This window comes from Protopterus annectens, chromosome 13.part0, assembly GCF_019279795.1.
Source record: "Protopterus annectens isolate FY-2018-M chromosome 13.part0, PAN1.0, whole genome shotgun sequence".
NCBI lineage: Eukaryota > Metazoa > Chordata > Ceratodontiformes > Protopteridae > Protopterus > Protopterus annectens.
This window is the reverse complement of record NC_056747.1, coordinates 442,274,240-442,293,388: the sequence shown is the minus strand read 5'-3', so window position 1 is coordinate 442,293,388 and position 19,149 is coordinate 442,274,240. Positions and strand designations below refer to the sequence as shown.

The 19,149-nt window shown below is 39.1% G+C and overlaps 1 protein-coding gene across 1 annotated transcript in view; it reads left to right on the top strand.

Annotated features, from left to right (window-relative positions):
* Window positions 1–19,149, top strand: part of EBI3 (Epstein-Barr virus induced 3) — a 310,262-nt gene that overhangs the window by 111,362 nt on the left and 179,751 nt on the right. The gene's annotated exons all lie outside the window — the stretch shown is intronic.

Here is a 19,149-nt window from a genome sequence, read left to right as displayed (position 1 = left end):
GATAATACAGCCATTGAAGACACTTCTCATAGCAAACTATTAGGGGTGATAGTGGATGATATTCACTTGACCTGCATATACAAAATGCATAAGAAAAACTCATCAAAATTATGTTTTATAGAGCCAAAAACTTTCTCAGTGATGCAACTAAAGCTACACTTGCCTCTACTTATCTCCTCCCAACTCTTCCTTATTGCGCTCCTATCCTTACTAACCTCCAGACTTCACAAAAATTAAAACTTGAACAATAGTATAACAAATTTGCTAAATTTGCAGCACACAGCCCTTTCAAAACCCACCACTGTATAGCACTGAAAAACCTGTTAGAATTGTCACATCCACTAACATATACACAACTTCTTACCACCTATAAAATTGTCCGGCATCCATCTGCCTGTTCATCACGTAAAAACACTCTACTCAACTATGTTCTCACTTGGTCATAGTGATCCAGTGACCAAAAACTTGTCTGTCTACAGACCTAGCAAATCTGCTGGGCATTGTCTGTACTCGTACAAGGTTGCTAAGGTTTGGAACTCCTTACCTGCATCCATTATGTCTATACCCTCCCTCCCATCTTTCAAAACCACTCTGAAAGACTTCCTAGCTAAAATCTAGCTCTGTTCTTGCTCATATCCAGGATAAACTATATCCCTAAATGTGAACAAGTACCTTTTCATTCTTTATACTTCATTTTCTCCCTTTTTCACATACTTCCTTGCTGCTATATAATTCTGTTCCCTGAATTTCTGTCTAAATATACCATTAGCATGTTTTTTCACTCACTTCATATTGCAGTTCCTGTTTGTATTACAACAGCTTACCTTTTATTTCTTTACAAACTAATATTTCTCTAATATATTAAATGATTGCCATATACCTTGTACAGGAGCTTAATCAATGTTTTTATATTGTGTCTAATTTGTTATAATTATTTTAACTGCAGATGCTTTTGATTTATTTTTGAAGATTGTATAATTATTTTTCTTGCAATGTTTTGCATTATTTTGGGCCTCTGCTGAAAAAATGGGCTTCTACCCAGTCAGACTCTCCTTGTATTCAAATGTCAATAAATAAATTTAGATTTATAAAGTAGAATGTTATACAGTTTTTATGTATTTCTAATAAAGTAGCATAATTACATTAGGTTTTTCAATTAACATAGGGCTGCAAACTTGAAAACAGTTTGGCTACAATAAATTACTTCTTAAAGGTTTAAAACTGAATTTCCTTGAAAAGAAAAACTCAAGTGGAAATGCATTTAAAAAATAGAGGTTAGTGATATAGGCCTAGAGACTAAGAAGAAAACACAGCGGTAGGAAGAGTTAAATGGCAAAGGAAAACATCTGAAAGACTGTAAGCATTTTTAGCATTTTAGGCCTTTTAAAGAGTTTAACTGTTATCCCTAAAGCTAATTATTATCCCTAAAGGAATAGGCTGTGGTGGTGCAGCGGTTAGCATTGTCGCCTCACAGCAAGAGGTTCTCCCGTTCGATTCTCGGCTGGAGTGCCTTCTGTGTGGAGTCTGCATGTCCTCCCCAAGGTTGAGTGATGTTTGAAAGACATGCAGGTAGGTGCGTGCATGAATGGGTGTGCCTTCTTTAAAGGTTGGGCATCGGGCTGGCAACTCAGCACTGAAAAACCCACTGCCATTCATTAGCGGACCAGAGTTCTGCTGTGGCAACCCCTAACTGGGAAAATCCGAAAGACCATTATTATAACTGTTATCCCTAAAGCATTTACAAACAACTTCCTTGAAGAGGTGCTCAGAAAGGTACTTCTTAAACTCAGTAAGAGAATCTTGATGCCAAGTTTCAGCAACCTGTTCATGAGAAGGCTCATTCAACAATGTCTGTTTTAAATGGGGGACAGCTAAGTTATCCCGTGAATTCAGAAAAAAATACTAAAACCAAAAAATACTAAAACCAATGACTAACAGTCGAACTGTGTTCAAAATAATAAAGAATAAACAGCAAATAAAACACAGTGCACAGTATTGATATCAGTAGTGTAGCTTGGGTGGAGAGAAGGGGGCAAATGCCCTGGAAGCAGAATGATAGGGGGTGTGATTGGCTGATCCTGATTGCTCTTTAGTAAATACTGGCTTTTAAAAGCTGGCATTGCATTTGCACTCAAATCTGAGTGTTATAGTACTCCCTGTGTGGTCTGAAGTATAGCAACTTCTTGCTACAGTTTAGAAAAGAAAAAAAAAAAAAAAAAAAATATATATATAGGTTCATAGGTTCATACTAGGCTATCTGCCCTAGGGCATTTATAAGCCTAGCCAGAGTGTGTGTGGCTTTCGCCACCCATTTTAAATTAATTTTGTTATGCCTTTTTTCGAGGTTAGTATACTGTGCCTCTGTCTAACAGTGATACAGAAGTGATACCCGGGGTAAACCTACGATCTCCCATCCACTCATCAAGATTCCTCTTGAAGAGAGTCAATGAGCGACTCTGCCTAACCTGGACTGGGATTTTATTCCAGAGTGAAGGGAGCCTCTGGGTTATGAATCTGTCCCTCCAGCATGTTCTATTTATTTCAGTGCTGAGGTTCAAGTCTCTCAAGCGCGTAGCTCGATGGGATTTGGATTTTCTGAGGTGCAGCATGTCCATTAATTCCGGGTTGGACATGGCTTTATACGTCAGGCACAGATCGCCTCTGAGCAGGCGGTATGCCACTGAGAAGAGCTGGAGTTTCTTTAACTGGGCAGCATATGGCATCTGTTTGAGCCCTTTGATCCTCTTGGCGAGGTACTTTTGGGGTCTTTCCAGTTGCTGCAGGTGTCTGGTAAGGTACATCCCAAAATGGGCATTGTACTCAATTATGGGCCTGATGAGGGATGAGTAAAGAGGCACGATGACCTCCCCTGATCTAGATGTGAATCCCTTCATGATTAGGTGGGCTATATAAAATGTTTTTCTACCCACTTTGGCCACGTGGTTGTCAAATGAGAGATTGCTATCAACATGGGTCCCCAGGTCCCTAATTACTTCTTCTGTACTTAATGGATTACCACCTATGTGGTAATTTGTGGGCACTTTGTTTTTGCCAAAGGGGATGACTATACACTTTTTGGCGTTTAGCTTGAGGCCATGGCTCTGGCACCAGTTGTCTGTTTCTATGAGGCCCTTTTGGAGGATGCTTGTGTCGGCTGGAGAGCTGATTATGGCACCCAGTTTGCAGTCATCTGCGAACTTGGTCAGCCACAGTCCTTCCGTGTTGGCCTGTACCTCCAAGAAATATATACCGAACAAGAGAGGTCCCAGGACTGAGCCTTGTGGGACTCCACTTGTAATTGGTTTGGAGTCTGACATGGCTCCAGCAATTCTAACCATGTGGGTTCTGTCCTTGAGCCAGTTTGCAACCCATCTAGTGACATAGGGGTTTATATTTAAGCTGGTGAGCTTATCTATAATGCCCGAGTGGGGTATTGTATCGAAGGCTTTTGTGAGGTCCAGGTAGGCTGTGTGGACCACCTTCCCCTCGTCAATACCCTTAGTGACTGTTTCAAAGAAATCAACCAGGTTTAAGAGGCAGGATCTGCCCTTAACAAAGCCAAACTGGGTAGGATCCAGTGTCTGTAGGTCCCCAATATATTTATTTATGAGGTCCATGATGATCCTTTCCATAGTTTGCAGACCAAGCTAGTCAGGCTTATGGGGCGATAGTTTCCAGGATCCGTTGAGGCACCACCTTTGTGGAGAGGGACCACTGTTGCTGTACGCCACTCTTTGGGTACATATCCTGTAGTAAGGCTGAGATTGAACAGTAGTTTTATGTTTGGGTTTAGCTCTTCTTGGAGTTCATGTAAGACACAGCCTGGGACACCATCTGGTCCCATTGATGCTGTGTTTTTTGCTTTGGCGCGGGCAGCTCTTACCTGAGCATCTGAGATGTCAGGGGGGGCGGGACTCCGCTGGGATAGATATTTGCCCTTTTGGTGGGGAGGGGGGGGAGAAGTTTGTGCTGAACCTGTCAGCTAGGATGTTGGCAATGTCTGTGGGTTTGGTGTATTTTTTGTCATTTTGGACTAATTCTGAGCATATCTGGGAATTCCCACCCAGGTTCCTAACATAACTAAAGAAAGCCTTGTGATTATCCTTAGTGTCCTGTGCAATTTTTCTCTCGAAGCTGGCCTTAGACGATTTTATGAGTGCCCGTAGTTTTTTGCTAATACTGATCAGAGATGCCTTCCCTTTTTGGGATTTTGCTCTATCATGTAGTAGCTTCCTCCTTCTATTGTATAGTTTGTTTATGGCTGGGGTCCACCAGACAGGACATCTGCCTTTGGAGGATTGGGTCTTGGTTTTATTTGGGATTGCATGATCCATGCATTCCTGAAGGTGTTCAAAGACAGAGAGACCATTAAAAAGGAGGGTCTATGAACATAATTATGACATCAAAAAAGAAAGAGAAACAAATGCACTTTACAAACACACAAAAATTTGTTCAGGTGCAACCTACTTGTTTTTTGTGTTAGAACAGATCCAGATTGATCCCAGGGGAGGCCCATGGGAAGACACATTGGAGAGTAGGGAGCTTTGGTGGCAGGTGCATTTAGATGCTAGTAAAAGTCCAGGATTAAATGATTATATTTCCATAGGAGCTATATTAAGACTTAAAGCAAATAGAATTTAAATAATTGAGTTTTAGATCGTGACACAAGGGGGCAGTGGACCATGGAAGGATCAAAACGATCATGTAGTCCAGGGAGGTACATCTCAGGTCATTCACACCAGCATGGACAATGACTGAGTCATATTTGTACTTGCCTTGGAGTGACCTGAGTGCTTGTATTATGTGGCGGATCCTAGCGCCCGACAGGCAGCTCACCATGACCTTCTCCTTGTTCAGCCTGGTGAGCGGGACGTCAGTGTGCCTGACGATAGAGTCACCTATTACAAGTGTATCAGGTGTGTTTTTAGCCTTAAGGGCTGTGACTGTTCAGCACACTGGCTTTGTGAGCTATGTGTTGCAAGGGTTTTGTTTTGGGGTAGCGGTTGCTTGGTTGTCTGCTTTGGAGGTCTCTGCTGCTTAGGCAAATTTTTATTTAGAGCCTCCGAGTTTGTTTTTGTGTGTTTATGTGTTTGGTTTGCTGTTGTGGTAGGTCTATGTGAGACTGGAATTGTAGTGAGTGTGGTTTCCTTCTCCTCCTGACTGGTTTCACCAGTACTGAGTTGAGAGAGCTTAGCCTCCAGTATGGCTGTATGGTTGCATCTCTCACATGTGTTGGAATTTGTTGGGAGGAGGAGAGGGTTGTCTGTGTACATTAGGCAGCTGTAACATTGCCTCAAGATTCCCAGATTCACCAGCTGGACCGGAGAGGAGATTGACAACTGACCTTTGGACATGCTAGAATAGTATTGGGAATTCCTTTATAATTGAAAAAAAGGGCCAATGGGGAAGAAGGTACTCAAGGGGAGTTTGTGAGAGTGTAGTGCTTTTAATTTTTTAGTGCGGACTTATGTAATTACTTTAGTGAGCAAGTGCCAGGTAACTTAAATGCAATGTGTTACAGGTAACTTAAATGCAAAAATGACAAACAGTAACTTTACTTCAAGTGAAACAAGGAAATAAGTACAATAAGCAATGCAGATATCACTAGGGATCCGCAGAAGTGCTGAAAAGCCACGTTTTAGATGGAATTAGCGTTTCAGGGAAATAACAAGCAAACAAACAACAAGCATATAGACAAAGCCAGATTCAGCAGGCCTGGATCTAGTCTATGCTACAGCAAACAAGGTGCACGAATTTCAGTAAGAAACAGTTCAAATATGCAGGCACTATAAGCCTTTAACCAGAAATTCCCAGCTCAGAAGGGCAGAGTCCAGCCTCTCCTCCCACAAGAGTGCAGTCCACGAACCCTTTTAATGTAAAATAACTGGCCTGAAGCCCACGTGCTTTAACCAGAATTAATACACTTTTAGAATAACAGACACTGAGCCCTCAGTCAGTAGTTCCCAACTTAGAAGGATGTAAGCTACCTGTTCTGCCACTACAGTGCAGACCACAAACCTTCTTAATGTAAAACAACTGGCCTGAAGCCCAAGTGCTTAAACCAGAATTAATACACTTTTAGAATAACAAACACTGAGCCCTCAATCAGCAGTTCCCAACTTAGAAGGATGTAAGCTACCTGTCCTGCCACCACAGTGCAAGCCTCAAACCTTCCTAATGTAAAACAACTGGTCTGAAGCCCAAGTGCTTAATCCAAAAGACTTAGAATGATAGCTACACTTTAATCAAGTTACTACCAAGCAGTAATAAATACAATTTAATACTTTAAAGAATGCCTGTATTAGTGCTCAAGTTATACAAACAAAGCTAGATTCAGCAGGCCTGGATCTAGTCTATGCTACAGCAAACAAGGTGTACCAATTTCAGTAAGAAGCAGTTCAAATATGCAGGCACTATAAGCCTTTAACCAGAAATTCCCAGCTCAGAAGGGCAGAGTCCAGCCTCTCCTTCCACAAGAGTGCAGACCATGAACCCTTTTAATGTAAAATAACTGGCCTGAAGCCCAAGTGCTTTAACCAGAATTAATACACTTTTAGAATAACAGACACTGAGCCCTCAATCAGCAGTTCCCAACTCAGAAGGATGTAAGCTACCTGTTCTGCCACTACATTGCAGACCACAAACCTTCTTAACACACACAACATATATATATATATATATATATATATATATATATATATATATATATGTGTGTGTGTGTGTGTGTGTGTGTGTGTGTGTGTGTGTGTGTGTGTGTGTGTGTGTGTATTGTGTGTGTGTCTGTTTCTTTTTTTAATTAAAACCTGAGCATTGTAGTACATATTGCAGGGTATAAACTGTAGAAACTGCTTGTTAAGTCTGTAGCAAGCAGTTTGCTACATTTTATTAGGAAAAAAAAGATTTGCTTCTTTTTTCCCCATAAAATCTGAGGAAGGAGGGTTGGGGCAGGGTGCAGAAATGGGAATTAATTGACTCCTGCATTTCAGGATCTTCAGGTACCTGATCACAGACTTTTTTTAAATTGCCAGTTGCCCCACAGCTGAGGTGGGGTAGGGATGGTGATACAGGAAACAGGACCTCGGCTTGTTGATTCTGGCATTTCAGGAGCACCAGCCAGCATATTGCAGACCTTTTTTTTGTTACTGTATTTTGCTCTTCCATTGAAGAGATGGATCATGGAGGCAGCAGGGAGGGGACATTCACCAGGTGTCAATACAAGGAGCTAAGGAGAAGACCTTTTTTTGCTCTTCAAATGAAGAGGTGGGCAGGCATGGTGGCCATATGGGGATCACCCTGGGCACTGATAAGCCAGCTACACCTCTGTCTGATATAATAATGAAAGGAAGTTGAGAGTCTCTGTGAGGGGAGGAAAAAATATAACACTTTATTTGGTAGTTAAGTTCGGGTAAATCAGTAATATGATTAATGAATAAAGAAAATAGTAATAGACTTAAAACAGAGCCTAGGTGAGCATCACTTTTACTATTGCATTAGTGGACAGATGGTTGTTACAGTAAACGTGAAAGGTCCTGCAGTCAGTATAGCTTTGGAACCAGGCAATGACATTTTCTCCCAAACTGAATTTTTGTAACTTGGGAATTAAAATTTTATGGTCAGCAGTTTCAAAGGTGCAGGTCATGTCTGTAAAAACAGCAACTGTAAGGAGACTGTCAGATAATGTTAGAGGTTGACAGTATAGCACTGGTTGTGTTAAAACCATTTCTGAAGCCATGTTGTCTATCAGATAGACGCCTATAACTATTGAAGTGTTTAAGCAACTGTATATAGAGAACTTTCTCAACAATTTTGCAAAAGGGCACGTTTTGGAGATAAGGCAATAATTGTTAAGGGTTTTGGTTGGGTGTATATTACGTTATCAAACTGTTAAACGTCTGAATGTCATATGATCGACACCATATGATCAAACTGTTAACAGTTCGAACGTTTCAATGGAGATCTCCATACAGTGCGGAATGGGAAGATTTCCCTTTCTTGCACTGTAGTGCGATCTCGGAGTTGGTTTATTTAAAGAGTGGGGGTGTAGGGGATGCAGCCCTCCATATGAGGGGTGCAGGGGAGGCTTGCACCCCTGATTAAAATGGTCAGGTAGGTTTTTTTCTGCTGTTAATTATTTTAGCTTTTTTAAACTTTTAAAACTGATCATATGGCTTTGACCATATACCGTTCGAACTTTAAAAAATTCGATAATGTAATATACACCCGTTGTGGTCTAGGGGTTGGATTATTTTGTCTGCTGCCTTCTTAAGAAGGTCACAGTACAGTGCAGTGAATATAGCAGTGGAGGGTTTCAAGTTCTTAAATAATCTTTTGGTTTACTTCTCATACAGAATTCAGAAATGGAAGGTGGCTGCATTTTCAAGAATGTACATTTTAGTTAGACAGTTACTTTGAGAAGTTTGTTATAGAGCTAGGGTTATACATATGAAAGTGATAATTGCATATTATATTGTAAAGCAGTTTTGTATAATGTGTAGTCAGGGTATATTAAATGTGTGGGGAGTCTTTTCAGTGACTATTGTCTGTGTTAAAAATGTTAAAGTAAACAAGTACTTTTTGAGTTATAAGAAATATAGGTTTTACAGTATAACAAGAGGCGAATGAACAGAAGCAATTTTCAATTAATATAATGCTGTAATATTGGGCTGCTGAGGTGGGGTGTAAAACTGTACTGATTATATTATATGTAGATCTAAGATGATAATTCTCCTTGTTTTTATAAGGGGGTGTCTAGCTTAATGCCATTGGCTTAAGCTATAAATATTTTTGTAAGCAAATAGGCCTAAAAATAAGAGAAAATGATGATGAAAACATGAAAACTGCAAACCTTCTTACATCTGCAAAGATGTTAGCTAGTTTTTTCATTAAATCATTTTCTCAGTGAGAGACTGGAAGTCTGCAGCTGAAAACAGTCAGGGTAAATCCATACATTCTGTTCTGAATGAAATTTACAAAGATTCCTTCATACAACTGCAAGTAGTTAGCTGTTCTTTTCTCCCCCCATTGTTTACTACTTTTAGATGAAAATAAATTCTCTGCAGGTGCAATAAATTAATCTCAAGAGCTCTGAGCATTTTTTGCCGAGGGAAATGTAAAATTTAAAAATACAGTGAGAAATAGTTCAGAAAAAAATACATTTTGAAATTATGGTAAGTGAATATGAGATAGTAGCCTCCTCAGCATCTCTAATACTTTAATGTATTTATAGAAAAGTGCACAATTTAGATTTATTTAAAGGGAGCCAGTGCACTTTTTTTCAGACTAAAAGTAAATGTTTTCTGAAAGCATACAAGCTGTTTTTCACATCTACGAATGGAACAGAGATAAGAAAAGACAGACAGCAATTTGTGTAAGTGGAAACACAGGCTGTAATGTACTTTAGCATGGGTAACGTTCATTTTAGATTAGGTTATGCCAATGGGTGCAGCAATTTGAGGTGATTGTTCCTGTCTGGAGGGTTAAACTTCATTTTCTTGTTTGAGGATTTTTATTAAATTTTATTTTTTTATTTTATTTTATTTTATATTTGTTTACAGGGAAAGTCCGACTTGGAATGAAGCCATTTTTCAGCAGAGGCCCAGGGAGAAAGGCTCCAGATGCATGTCTTTTGTAAAGTAAAAAGTCTTGAGAAATGAGATGTACGTTCAAGTGGAAATGACATGAAACAACCGTATAAAACATCAGCCTGCCAAACATTACTGTGTGTTGGAAATACATATTCACAACTGTCATGTATAATAAGTGGGAACAATATCTTTTTATCATAATAGCTACACTATCCATAGTATCTTGGAATGTAAATGGCCTTGCAGGTATAAACAAAAATGAAAGAGTACTGAATTATGTTGCAGGAGATACATTTTGAAAGAAATGAGCATGTGATTTTGACAAAAAAAAGGATTTCAGGATAGATATTTAGCAGAATATCAGGGCCAAAGGAAAAGGGGTGTAATAATACTAATTGTTAGAGGAGCTACAATAATGATAGAAGTAGAAAAAATCAATAGTGTTAGATTTGTGTCAATAAGGGACTATTAGCGGGTCTATATTATATTAGCAAAAATCCTGTAAAGCGAGCACGAAACACTGACACGTATTGCGTGAACCACGAATATTCTGAATGCACTAAACCGCGAAATTCAAAAAGTCAAATCCCCACAGTCAGCCAACTCCAGCTCCCACTACATACTGCCTACCCAAACAAAATAAATAAACCACATACATAAACTAAGCAAAACCCTACTTCTAACCCTAAAGTAAAGCACCAAAACCCTACTTCTAACCCTACACTAAACCTTACATACATTACTATCTATGCACTTACCTTAACCTGCACCCTAACCCTAAAGTCCATAACTATTGCACTTACCCTACAGAGATATACCAAAACAAAATAAATAATCCACACACATACATTTAACAAAACCCTAATTCTAACCCTACACTAAACCTTACATACATTACCTATCTATGCACTTACCTTAACCCACACCCTAACCCTAAGGTCCATAACTATCGCACACTTACCTTATGGAGCTATACCGCAGACGGGCCAACCATGACACTTCAACATTTCGAATTTCACCGTTTTGGACATTCAGCATTTCCGTGGTCTGTGCAATACATGTCGCTCTTTTCGTATTCACATAAAAGGACTTTCGGACATCTAAATAGAACCCGCTATTAGCAAGGTAGGAGAATTATGCTGGCATATATTTATATTCCTCTAAAAACTGCTATTTTGGAGCTTAAGAAAATTTTGGGAGAAAAAAATTCAGCTTTTAACAGGGAATATTACTTATGGGGGACTGGAACTTGATTTACAACAGTGAGTAGGCATTAGGGAATATAGAAGGGAAAATATAATTGGTTGATTTTTGAAGAAATTTATGAAAAATTTTGTATGGGAGACATCAATTCAGTAGTAGTAACTCAGACAGAATTTGCATATTATTCCCCAAGGTACAATAACTGGGCAAGATTGAATAAAAATTGTATTTCACAGGAACATGTGCATTTAATTGAAAGCTTTAACACACATCCAATAACTATTTCAGCTCACACGCCAATAACAAGGAAGATAAAAATGCAGGGTAATGGAGTAACAATGAGACACTGGTGCATTCCCACCAACCTGTTGAAAAGAGAGGAATTTAAGGAATTGGTAGTGGAAATTATTTGAGAGTTATTAGGGAAGAAAGACATTTCTTCAGAAGGAATAACTTGTGAGTGGATAAAATAAAAATGGAGTTTAAAAATAGGGTAGCAATAAAATAGAAAGAGATATGGTTAAGCAATAATAAGAGTTATTTACAGGGTCTGACAAAGGTTAAAGCAGTTCAGAGTAAGAGGAATCTCATAGAACAAGAAGAGGTGCAAGTGAAGAGTAATAAAGAAAAATAGGGGAATATTTGGATAATGTGCATAAGTTTAGAAAGATTGCTGTTAAGCAATTATTTTCTGATAACAACTCCAAAGCACAAAAACTTGTAGCACGGCAACTTAGGCAACACAAAGTAGAAAGGGTTGTCACCAAACTTAGGGAGCCTATGACAAGAAAATTAACCAAGATCCTATAGCAGTATTAGAAATATTTCAAACATTTTATGAAAATTTGTATTAAGCAGAGGAATATGGAAATTAAGATAAAGCATAAATGGAAATATTTGTCAAAGACTTACTTATGCCAAGGTTAGAAGAAGATGAGGCTCAACAACTAATAGTTAAAATAGGAAGAGATGAGATAAAAATGGTGATGTATGATCAATTTGCAGGGAAGTTTCCAGGAATATATGGCATTCCTGTGGAAGTTTAGAATTTAGGAGGAGAAGGATCTGATAAAGATCTAGAAGACTGTGTTTAATAGTATTTTAAAATTAGGGGATGCACCAGCATCTTGGAAGAAAGCTGTGGTGGCTGTATTACCCCAAGAGGGTAAAGACCCATCAGACCCAGCCTCATATAGATCAATTTCAATTTTAAATGATGATTATACAGTGTTTATATCTATAGTGGTTAAAAGAATGGCAAAGGTGCTGCCAAAATTGATACATACAGATCCATGTGGTTTTGTGGAGGGGGAGGCAACGTTTTGATAACATTAAATAGAACATTGATAGTCAAGAGGAAAGAAGAATCTAAGAAAATTCTGTTGTTATTGGTGGGTCTTGATGAAGAGAAATCACTTGACAGAGTAAGCTGGCATTTTATGACTAGAGCAATGGATGCATTTGAATTGCCTGATACAATAAAAAAGTTAATTAGGAAGATATAGGAAGGATCAGAGACAAGAATTAAAGTGGGAGGGTTTTTCTCTGATACATTGTGTTTGAAAAGAGCAACCAGGCAGGAATGTCTTCTTTCCCTTTTGCTATTTGCTTTATATTTAGAGCAAATGGCAAAGCAAATAAGGGACTCAGAATTTCATGGCTATAATTAGCATTGTAATCAAGAAAAGTGGCTTTATTTGCAGATATTATTTTGTACTTGATAAATCCAGAAAAGGAAATCTCAGTGTTATGGAACATTTTGAGACAGTGTGAAGTCCTTTTAGGATATAAAATTAAGATAATAATGTAATGCCCCTAGTGTAATGTCTTCCCTGGTAAGGTCAGACCACAAAATAGTTTTCTTTGAAGTAAATATAAAACCTGAGCCAACAGCTAAACCTGCAATATTCAGGAACTAGTCTAAGGCTAACTCTTGCTATTAAGTGATAACCTGGCAAATTTTCAACCCTCCATAAGCCCTGAGAACACTGCTGCCTATGCAAAACTGTTCACAGAAACCTTATACAAGCATGTGAATAGTTACATAGAGGCAGCTGCACCCACTAGGAAGAAGTACAGAACTAACTCAAAAAACAAGCCACCCTGGTGGAATCACAAAAGCAATGGGCTGTATAACAGAAAGAAGAAACTCATGGCAAAAATTAAGAGGTGCAGTACCCAGCAGAATAAAAGCACGCCCATTAAACTAAACAAACAACTCAGAGGACAAATTAAGTCTACCATAGCCAAGTTTGAGGTAAATTTGGCCTCCCAGGCCAAGGACAACCACAAGGCATTCTTTAGTTATGCCCGCAACCTCAAAGGCATTCTTTAGCTATGTCCGCAACCTCAAAGGCAATACAGAATTGTGTGCAGTACTCATTGTAAATGGAGCCATCTATACTGAGCCAGAAGATAGAGGAAACCTAGTGGCCAATAAATTCAACTCAAACTTTATCAGTCTCTCACCCTCAACCTTCCATCAGGAAATACCATCAAATATAACTCCCCCTGCAATTACTAGGGAACAGACCCTTAATGCTGTCTCTAAGGCCAAGAACACTGCATCAATAGGCCCAGACAGTATCCCAGGATGCCTTCTAACTAGTATGAAACATGACCTATCAGACCCTATGGAATTGCTGTTTAACTGTAGCCTCCAAACAGGCTTAATACCTCATGAATGGAGAACAGCAACAGTTATCCCTTGGCACAAAGGTGGGCCATCTACAGACCTTGGAAACTACAGACTCATAAGTCTCATTGGACTTATATGCAAAGCCATGTAAAGAATTATCATGGAAATGATCGGTAATGATATAGTAAACCTCCAGACACTGGACCAAACCCAGTTTGGTTTTGCCAAGGGTAGTTCATGCCTACTCAACCTGGTGGACTTCTTTGAGAAGGTCACCAAAGCAATGGATGAAGGCAAAATGGTTCACACTGCCTAACTTGAATTGGCCAAGGCATTTGACACAATACCGCACTCAGGCACTATCGACAAACTCAGGAGGTTAGGAGCAAATGTGTATGTCACCCAGTGGATAGCAAACTGGCTCACAGACAGGACCCAGGAAGTTAAAATTGGGAGTCCACCTCTACAAAGAGGCCAGTCACAAGTGGAGTTCCTCAGGGATCAGTCCTTGGACTGCTCCTTTTCAGCATTTTTCTCTGAAGTCAAGGCCAATGTCAGTGGTCTCTGGCTGACTAAATTTGCAGATAATTGCAAAGTAGGAGCTGTCATTGAATCACAAACAGACACATATGTTCTCCAGGAAGGGCTGACACTAACAAACAGCTGGTGTGAGAGCCATGGACTAAACCTAAGTGCCAATAAATGCATATTGGTATCCTTTGGAAAGTCATCCACCCCTGGTAACTATCATATTGACAACACACCCCTTAGAGTTGGCCCAGTATTCAGGGACGTAGGGACACACATAGACAGCAATCTAGCCTTTGATCATCATGTGTCTACAGTAGTGAGGAAATCATTCTATGTTGCACAACTTATAAACAAAGGTATGGCATCTAGGTCCAAGGAAGTCATTCTTCCACTGTATTCGGCATTCATCAAACCTATCACTGAGTACAATGCCCCCTTTGGTATGTACCAAACCAGGCATATCCAATAACTGGAATGTCCATAGAGGTTCCTCACTAAAAGAATACATGCCGGAAGTAAAATGTCCTATGCAGACCACCTCAAGGCCCTATCCCTGTAGTCTGTCTCCTACAGCCTGTTGAGGGGAGATCTATGCCTGGCATACAGGGCATTGTCAGACCCCACTCTAATTGACTTTCTGCATAGCCACAAAACAAACAGCACCGTAATTACCCGTTCTAAAGACTTAAACCTTGCCTGTGATATAAATAGGACCTGCTGGAGAGATAGGTATGCATCCCAGAGACTACCATGTCTCTGGAATAGGCTCCCCATCCATATGAAGCAGAGTTCCTCCCTAACCCAATTCAAGTGTAACTTGGACAATTGGATGGGAGACCAGAAATTCATCCCTGGTTTGGCACCTATGTTTCTGATGCAAACAAGTAACCCATGGTTACACTTGTCAAGGGTATCAGAACTCATCAGAGATTTGGGATGCATGGCTAGGCTTAAAAAATCCCTTGTGGTCGTTAGTCTAGTAAACACCTATGAACCTATGAAACACTTATGAACCTATAAAACAAAAGGCTATAGCCATACATTATATATCCATACGTGACTTGGTTCAGTAATTCCTCTATTCATGGGGACATGATAAGATGAAGCATTTAGGAATATGGATTAAAAAGGCTTCTGTTATGGCAGATAAGGATATATGGGAAAACACTAAACAAAAGATAATAAAACATTGAGAAGCTGGAAACTCTGCTTATGGGTATAGATAGTAAAGTACAAGCATTTAGTTTTATATATGAGTCAGACTGTTTTTATCAACCAGAGGAAAAGTTGTGGATAATAATTTATAAAGAATTGAAGGCATTTATCTGGGAGGGAATGACAGCAAGAGTTAAGTGGGATAAGTTGGTCCTCCAAATAGAACAATGTGGTCTAGGATTACCAGATTTGAAGGTATATTTTTGAGCTTCACAGTTAAGGCTCAAATACATAAAACAAGCAGAAAGAATTCAAAGTGGAAAGGGAAGGGATAATGATGAAGGGGTTGGAGGGAGAGTTCTGGAAGTAAGGAGAGAGTGGGATTTTGGGTGCAGATCTTTAAGGAGAATAATAACCACTATACAGAATATTATATTCATAAAGTTGCAGAAAGTATTCTAAGCATTAAGCCAGTGCATGAATGGAGAAAGGAGATTTTGCAAATAGGGATGACTGCAAGTAGGGGTACAGAAAATAGGCAAGAGGGGTCTAGAATTTACTGGAGAAAACTGGCGAAGGAGTCAAGGTACTGAGAGCAAATAACTAGAAATGGAAAGGTAATAGAGTGGGATAAGGCTGAGAAGAAGTTTGGACTGCAGGTTAGAGTCTGCCTTCCCTCTCCGGAACTGATAAAGTATAGACAAAGAGAAAGGGATGGGGAGACCTGAGTGAAAGCAATTTACAAGGGAACAATTGGGGAGCATATGTATGACTCCCAAGTATGCAATAAACTCCAGAAGGTTTATGATTTTTACTTGGAACTGTTTGCATAGATATTTTATATACTCCAAGCAGAACTGAAATGATTTTTCCACAGGTAGATAGTAAATCTTGGAGGTGTGCTGGGGAAGAAAGAGGTAACTGAGAACATTTTTTTGAGAGTGCAATGAGTTGGCAGCTTTAAAAAATTCCCTACAAATAACTCTGGCAGAAATATTGGAGGAGCAAATGTCTGTAACTAAAGACATGATTCTTTTGAGCTGAGGCAAAGGCTCTGAATTACCTAGACATAGCAAAGCCTTATTAAATTTAATTCTGTTGGATGCTAAAACAACTACTAGAAAATGGAAAGCAAAATCTAAACCTACTATATCTAAAGTATTGAATATTGTAAAATTGTTAAAATAACTGATGAACTGGGAAGAGGGATCTTCAGAAAAAAGGAAGGAACACATTACATAGAAATAAACTGAATTTGTGGGAATATGTTGAGAATAATGTTCAGGAGGAGAACCAACATTTAAGGGAAGGCAGGAAATGAGTGTTTTATGTATGGTTTAACTGAAAGACAGTTGTTGTAAAGAAAAAAAAAAATCAATGTGTAATGTGAGCAAATGGCAAAATGTTAATTTTTTTTTTCTTTTCTATTAATGCATGTGTGCCTATGTTTTAAGTGCTATATTTTAATTAAGGTGTTTTAAAAAAAGAAAATGTGCTAGTAATGGTTTCTGTGGAAGAGCTAATAAAGTTTCTATAATCCTCTGATGGATTGCTGTTACAGTTATTATGAAAATTACTGGTGAGAGAAGTTGGAAGACTATCTAGTTAGGTGTTTTATTTTTTCCAAAAGTTTTTTGGATTATTGTTAGGAGACATTTGTTTATTCCTAAGGTAAATGGCTTTGGCTGAGCTTTTTGCTGTTCTTGTTTGTTTTCTTAAGGATAGGTACTTTTCCTGTAGGAGGATATTAGACAGACTGTCTTTTCAGGTAGAACAAGCGGGTCTATATTAGATCACCGAACGCTTAAAAAGTGAACAGTGATTAATCGACCCTATGTTAGCAAAAGTTTACAATCTCGAACTGTCAGAACAGAGATTTTTTCCCAGGGAAAAAAAAAAATCGCTATTCCAAAACACATACACAACACAAGCACACCAAACAAACAGCAATCCACACACATACACCTAAAATCTAACACCTAACCCTACACTAAACTATACACACACCACTAACTATCCACTTACCTTAACCCAAACCCTAACCCTAAGGTCTGTCACTATCGCACACTCACCTCACCCGCTCCCTAACCCTAACTCACCTAACCCGCCCTAACCCTCACGTCCACACAATCGCACACATACCTAACCCGTGCCCTAACCCTAACTCACCTAACCTGCCCTAACACTCACATCCACACAATCGCACACTTACTTGAACCCGACCCATAACTTTCCACCACAGCACTGAAAATACCAAAGCAGCAGAAACGGACAACCAAATTCTTTCCCTAGGAAAAAATTTGGGTTTCTGTTGCTTCAATATTTTAAGCTTTCACTGCATTGGGTTCGATATTAGAACATTTAAAGGTTTGAAACCTCAATGTTCTAATATAGACCCGACCAAGCTTTGTCCCTTTGTGTCTTGAGAGATTTGATTTCAATGGTAAGCCAAGGGCATTTCTGGCCTTGTAACCTTCTATATACCCAAGGGAAGACAGAGTTCAAGACAGCCCAAAAGGTACCAGTGAATTGTAACAAGGCATTTTCACGGTCATCAATTTGGTAAGGGGGAGGCCAATTGATATACTTTTGATGAACATCAAGTATAGCCAGTTTATGTGGAGGGAAGGGTCAACCAATCACTATTTGGGGTGTAGATTTTTTTGATCTGAAGGACAAATAGGACAGCACGGGACAGTTGTCAGTTAGAAAGTTTGGCAGAATTGTAGTGTTAATGCATTAATGAAGTAAGTTGGTAAAAAAAAAAATAAGACAAGGGTAGAATGCCTTCCTCTTTTGAAGATGGGCCTGGCTCCTTTATAAATTGTTCAAAGCTAAGCAGCATGTTATTCAGCTGTTAAATAGAATGACACCTGGGCATCTTTCAAAAACAACCTTGATGATTGGATTGGCACCCACAAATTTATCCTGGGCCTGACCTGCTTCTTCCTATTGGAAGCAGGAAGTACACGAAGAGAGTGGGTGTTGGCGAGGAGTAAACAGCTTCATGAATTCATTGCCTTATAATTCTTACAATCCTATAATCCTGTAGTGTTATCTAAGTAGTGGTTGAGCAATTGTTTCCCAAAGGTCCAGAAATATGCATAAATGCTCAGTTCTCATTGAAGTAATCTATCCTGGTGCAAACCTTGTAGCAAAACTACATTCTTCTTCCATGTAGGCAACCATCAGAGAAAGGATTCCATGCAAAACTCTCAACCAATGGCTGCCATAAATGTTTTTATACAAAGTGATCCAAACATTATGTACTGTTTTTTCCGTATCATAACTTTTTGTCATCAGTTGTATCCTAGACCTCCTTCTTAATCTTCCTGTCTGATGTCCCTGACAACTGTATGACTTATCCCTTATGGAACTGGACCTTACAAACATGGAAATGTTTACATTTAAGCAGCCAGAGAGTGTGCAGACAGAAGGCTAGAGTACCACAGTATTATTCCATCCTAACAGCTGCAAAGGACATTTTGTTATGCCCTACTTAATTTACCATAACAAATACCAGACATGTATTCCATAATCATGTCACTGGACTAAACTCCTTGGTCTCCAGTAACAACTCTTTAGCCAATATACCAGAATCCCCCCACACACAGAAGTACAAGTGAATACTTCCCTCAATTAACTTCTCCTCCAACTAACTGTACTCTAACTTAATCATAGCAGAGAAAGCAAAAACCTTAAGGAAAGATATGGAATTACAGAAAGTATTTACATTTTAACTATACCTATGATGACTATAAAATCAAAATAAGATGGTTCAGAAATATATTATCGGGGACTTTATCCTCTTCAGCTATAGTCTATAGTGCCAGATATTGAGGGTAAACCCCAACAACAGGTAGTCATCCATTCTTAATTAACATTCAAAGGCCTCCATTCACAAACCATGACTGGGTTTAAGCACTGTCATGCTGTCATGGTTACTGTTACGCTCTTATCATGTCTAGGCTGTGCTGACCTGCTGCCTTCAGAAACGCACCTCGTTTATATCCTTTGTTCAGCAGTCTTCTAGGAAGC